At 39.6% G+C, this 6,000-nt stretch overlaps 1 long non-coding RNA gene across 5 annotated transcripts in view; it reads left to right on the top strand.

Moving 5' to 3' along the window:
* Nucleotides 1-569: 569 nt before the first annotated feature.
* Nucleotides 570-6,000, top strand: part of LOC112965316 — a 94,772-nt gene continuing 89,341 nt past the window's right edge. For all 5 annotated transcript variants that reach the window (XR_003253248.1, XR_003253245.1, XR_003253246.1 and 2 more), the window contains exons 1-2: nucleotides 570-617; nucleotides 702-781. This is a non-coding gene — a long non-coding RNA (uncharacterized LOC112965316). The remainder of the gene's footprint in view (nucleotides 618-701; nucleotides 782-6,000) is intronic.

Here is a 6,000-nt window from a genome sequence, read left to right as displayed (position 1 = left end):
TTTGAAAATAAAGAGAGATCACACACACAGTTGGCAAGAATGTAGTAAAAGCCAATATTCACTGATCTTTTGTATCTTTAGGACCTTTACGATAATATTTCAGCCATTAAAAAGTGAAACAAGATAGAGATTCATTTTCCAGGAGGCAATTATTAGAGGTATCCAAAGCCACTTTTGAGATGAAAATCCATCAGCATTGCCATTTAAGCAGAGCATGCCCTTTAAGGTACTGGTTAATTTGTTTTTGATGATTTTAATTTGGCAGCCAGACTAACTGTATTCACACTAACTCCTGGTTCTCCTGCACCAGCTGCTGCTCTCCCCTAATTCATTATTCAAAAGATCATTAATGCTGTTTATGGGAATTGACCTCAGAATGGCTCACCCTTTTCTTACCAATGTTGTTTTGGGTATGTCTTTCAAATGGCATCTCAATTATCCTTCAGCCTTAAGTAGGGAGGCTGAGGCTTTAATGGGAGGGTAGGGTGGGGTGGGGTGGCTCACCCAATTGACAGATGGCTGCAAAACTGTGCAGATAAAGACACTTATCACCCAGTGGAGGAAAAGCACAGGAGGCAGAACAAGGGCTGACACATGGATTAGCACTGTTCTGGCAGGTGCTGATTTGGTGACAGGGGCTGATATGCCAAGTCCAGCATTCTTCCTTTTTGTGAACCTTGCCATTTCGCTTTCCCTTCCAGCTCCTTCAATCGCTGAAAGCCAAAGGACCAATGGAGGAAACCCAGCATGTCTTTTCTTAGTAAGACTAACACAGAAAATGGTGAGTTTTTTCACTGAGAAGCATTAAAAAAATGAATATTTTTAAAATTTAGCTTCTTAATGACTCACAAGCTTATTTTGGTCTCTTTAAGAGTATCAGCTAATTTGTTCATGCTCAAAGAAGCAAATTTGCTGCTGTACTATGACTCTTAATGGTGTGCAAACATTTATAATACTCTTGCTCATGTTTTTCTCTGAAGAAAAGCAATCTTACATATGCAGAATTTTTGTGTTAAGATTATACCTCTTTATTATACCTATATTATTGTCTCCCTTTTCTTACCCATTCGGCGAAGGGATTACTTCACCTTTTACAATAGCAATCATAGATGCTAGTAGGTTCGGATTAGCGAGGTTAGTATTGTTACTGGTGCCCAGGAGGGTGATACAGAGCTCTCCTGAGATATTGTTTTCTTGGTGCAGCGAAAATAGTTCTTGTTCTTCTGGGTCTGACTGTGACTTGAACCTTGCATAGCCCATCAAATATCCTGTTCAACCTTCATCTTTTTATTTCTCTGGGGGCAGTTAGCTTCATGATTTAGTTCAAGTTCTTAGTCAACATGACAAAAAGAGACAGAGAAGAGGATCTGCAGATGTTTTGGAAGAAGTTTAGGACTGTATTTTTTTCTGGTATTGCCTGTTGAGCAAATCACAGAGTAAAAAATGGCTGTGCAAGAAACAGCAACTACATATGCTGCGTTTCTGTTTTCCTCTTTCCCTAAGTAAGTCCAGCTTACTCAGTTTCTTTATAGCAGGCGAATGCTTCTCAAATCTGTAAGTTTTGTCCTGTAGTGTCCTGACCTTGTGTGCTAACAACCTGTAGCCTGTGATCTGACTCTAACAGTCTTATTCATGCCAGGACACTGATTCCTTCTGGAGACTTAAGCAATCACTGTGACTGCCCAAGCAAAATTCAAGCCCCTGTGGTGTCAGTGGCCGAAACTCCTTGCTTAAGGAAAATCAGCTTTCCTTTTCTGTCCATCTTCTGGCACGTGAGAGAGGGAGAGAGTGTGTGTGGAGCCTAGTGTTATGGATGTATTCTAAAAACAAATAATCAGTTTCAGCTAAAAAAATATGTATATAGGCATCATATATATGTCCATGTGTATTTATAATATATGATTTTTATTTATAGCTATCTGATACCTGTGTTTATTTTTCTAGTTGAAACTTCTTGTTGGTGTTCAGGATGTATATGTGATGCTGTGGTCAAGATTAGACTGCAGGCACACCCAGTAAGGTGGGGAAGCAAAAAGCTGCTCCTACAGTGGCCTCTGGCATAAAATTCACCCCAGAAGCCTCAGGCCCTTCCTCTTTCTTTCTCCATCAGGTAAAGCTGCTTCAAAGACTGCATTGCAGAAACTCAAAGGACTAGTGTGAAGAACTCTTAGCACACAACAGCAAAGAATATGGAAGCAGAAACTCCACTAGTTCCTTCCCTAGGGCACAGTAGAATCTGTATTTTTATAAGAAAAGTCTTTCTGTGGAATTTTTCCAAGTATATTTCTCTGTGTTTGTGTATTTTTTCCATTTTACATATAATTGTAAAGAAATCATTTTGTATGCTGTTTTAAATCATCTCAGGCTTTGGAAGGCTGATTCTGGCAAGGTCCTCCATGTAGCATGAGATCTGAAAGGGAAGGATCAAGGGAAAAAAGCACAAATGGAGTGGCAGTGTTAGGTCTGGATGAATTCCTCCAGCGCGAAGATCTGTCCTATGCATTGCTATTAACAAGCAGTGAGGCAAGAAAACAGGCATAGGAATCAAAGATCAAAAATCTGAACCATAGTGCAAGGTCAAAAGACTAAAAGTACAGCTGAGCTGTGCATAGCCATCATTCTGCCCCTGTTTCCTTCTAACCAGGGGACAAAAAGAGGATCTCAAAATACTTATTCCGCCAGTGACTATCAAAGATGGAGAGTTTGACAACAATATCTTTCTAAATGCAGAAACAATGTGGGGCAAAAGCAGTTTCAAATAGCATTGCCAGGACTCATATTAAATATCAATTACTTATTTCTCTGATTTAGAGAAAGTGGCCTGTGGTGTAAATGTTCTTGATGAGCAATGCTCAGAGTTGATTCTGCTCTGATGCAAGGTGCCTTTTAAAATAAATTATTCTAATTAATTTTTTTTCCCCCCCCTATCACTGCATTTTAACATTTCACACTGCTCTTGTATAGTATCACTTGTACAAAGGCAGGCATAGATCTGTATTTGGGTTTGTGCTTCAGATATTGAGAGAGGCTTGGGGGAGTCCGGCTGCTTTCTTGGCACCACTGCAACCAGGATCAAGGCCATACTTGAATGATAACTGAAGCAGCCAGGCAAAAGAATGGGTTGTGTATTAATTCATAGATTAATATGGACTGTGAAAATCTGCACAGAAGCCTTTTTGAAGAAGAGGGTAACCATAAGGTGACCTTTTCTGTATGTAGGACAGCTCTGCTCTGCAGAGCCTTTGTGGTGGAGCCAATGGAAGAGGGACATTTCTGTGTCACATCACACGTGCAGAGACTCTGAATATGCCCCACGTAAAAGTTAAAGCTTGAGGCATGAGCACACTCTGGTTCCTGCATGCAGTTAAAAGTAAGTAAATGAGGTATCCAGTTGTGCACAAATAAGTAAGAACAGTTGGCTGACTGCGTAGAGTAGCTGGGTTTATACGCTTTTTTTTTTTTTTGAAGTAACTACCCGCGCTGGGAAAGGCATGCGACAGTCCCTTTATTTTTTTTTTGCCTTGACTGTGGCAGGAGGTAACGCGTAAGCTGCTCCCCCCGGTGCAGGCAGGCACTCCTGCGAGGCTCTGCCCTGCCGTTTGCACGCGCAGCTTCTGCTCTCAGCTCCGCGCTGCCTGGGCTTCCCAGCTCCAGCGAATTCCCTGCGCCTTTGTGAGGGCAGCCGAGTCGCCAAACGGTGCCAGGCTGCGGCAAAGTCAGCAAAATAGCCTGAATTTAAAAGGATTACGTAGTTTGGGGAGCATTTACAAAATTCTGTCCTCTGTTGCTTGTACATGCAGATCATTTACAGTGGCAAGTACCAGAGGACATTTCTTTTATATATTTATTGCTACCACTACCAAAGGTTATGAAGTGGTAAGTAGCTTACAGGGCTTGAAGGACCGTTTGGCTGGGAACGTCTTTATTATTTAAATAGTTTGCAGAAGACATGTGCTAGGCTATCTGGCATAATTCTGACAGTTGGCTATTGATGGTGTTAGCTACGACGTGAATGCAGAATGTGAGCAGTTAGCATTCGACCCACTGCTTCGTGTTAGTGCCGTAAGGATCACACCTTGAATATTAGGGCCCATTGCAGGTAAAGTGAAAGCACTAATTTTTTTAATCAGTGCCTCATTAATTTGAATATTTTAACAAAAATCACTTTTATCATCTGAGTTTAAGGCAGTTTGGTTGGGATTTTTGCTGAGGCAGGTGAGGCTTTCAAAACAGGGATGACTATCAGCAAAGGATGGAAAAATTAGGAAAGCGAAGAAATGAAGTTACATTGGAAATGTGAAAAGATCCTTAAATGTGTTAAAGAAATTAAAAAAAGAGGTCTGTAAGACCAAAATCATAGGTTTCTCTCTTCTATAATTCCAGTTGATTGTAATAGGCAATTAGATGACTTGCCTTGCACTTCTGCCATGAACAATATCCTTTCACTCTGTGTGCATGTGTGTGAGTTCTTCCTAGCTTTAAATGCAGATTGGTTGCTGAGCTGTGTAAAAGCAGAACCTAGCGTACTTTCATATTAAACTGGGGGGCAGTTAGGCAGTTCAGCTGTCTCTGGGGAGAGGTGGGAAATCCAGAAGTCCCAGCTAAGATACCTACGTGATACTTTACATACAAGTGTTCACTGGCTATAGTTGTGGTTTTAGGTGTGATTTGAACCTAACTTGCTTTTCAAAGATAGTATTGTGGTGTTTCATATGTGATAGATTTCTGGTTTCCATATCAAGTAAATTTAGTTTACAGATTAAAAAAATGAAAAAGTCCTGTCCCTTTTCTCCTTCCTCTTTCCAGTCTTGTGAATCTATTTTGTATATGCAGTGTCAAGCTAGAATTTCAAACTGTTCTTCTATTACTCTTCTGTGTTCTGTGTGTAATTCCTCCATGAATGTGCCATAATGAAATGATCAGAGATCACTGTAAGTTGTTCTAGATATAGAACCACACAGCAAAAGACCCCCAGAGACATATAAACGATTTAGTGTGGTTTTCTACAGGAATAGCTATATCAAGGGATATGGTTCTAGCTTTTAAAACAAAGTTGGAGTCATAAGACACTTGTATACCTTTTCATTAGGGCCTTAGATTTCTTCAGTGAAGATATGTATAATCGGCATTATTGCTACTTCTTTAAAAAAAATATTTTCCATGTGTTCATAACTCAGCTTGTCCAGCAGAAGAAAAAGAAATGCTAGTCACAGGTGTTCTCTGATTCTTTGTTGTATATCACATAAGTTGAAAGACCAGTCAGAAATTACATTCTTTGGTACTGTCTTAAAATGTGAAAGAGCAAGTCCTTTTATGTTCCATAAAACCTTTAATAAATATGTTTGGTATTTGTTTAATTAAGTTTCTCTTCCTTTTTTATTGAGCAATGTTTTAGGCCCTGCAGACCTAACTATTATTGACTAAATGAGAAGCATAAATACAAGCAGTATTTTGGTTCTGCAAAATGTAAATCTTCATCATTGCAACAAATTCAGTGTAATATAAAGATAGTTTGGCCTGTTACTCACTGTTTTAAAATCTTTAACTTTTTGTGTATTTTGAGAACAAGTCTAGGAAACAGTAGTTAGGTCTGTGCATCACAGTGTAGGCTGCCTGACTTTGCGCTCTGGTTCACTGCCGAGCCATGTCAGCTGCCTTTCTCAGTTTATTCTAGAGAAAAAAAGTCAGAATCTGCTTGCAACCATAAGTGAGAGTTTGGAAGTTGAAGAATTGGTTAATTTTCCTAGAAGGCAGGAATAAAATGTCAGCCTTTTTTCTTCGTTTTGCCCTTAAGAAATGCAAATGCTGATAGATTTCTTATGTGAAAGTGGGAAAAGTCAATTAACAACCTTCCTGTTTATTGTTTGTCCTATCATACGCTCTGTTTTAAATACCCCACTGGAGGACCTAAGACTACTCAGTAACTACCGAAAATTAACAACTCCCCAAAACTGTCTTCAAGAATCATAAGACTGTGAAACAGGTTTATAAGCAGGGTAA

Source organism: Apteryx rowi, unplaced genomic scaffold, assembly GCF_003343035.1.
Source record: "Apteryx rowi isolate R43461 unplaced genomic scaffold, aptRow1 scaffold_21, whole genome shotgun sequence".
In the NCBI taxonomy this organism is placed as follows: Eukaryota; Metazoa; Chordata; class Aves; order Apterygiformes; family Apterygidae; genus Apteryx; species Apteryx rowi.
This window is presented reverse-complemented; position numbering and strand designations above follow the sequence as displayed.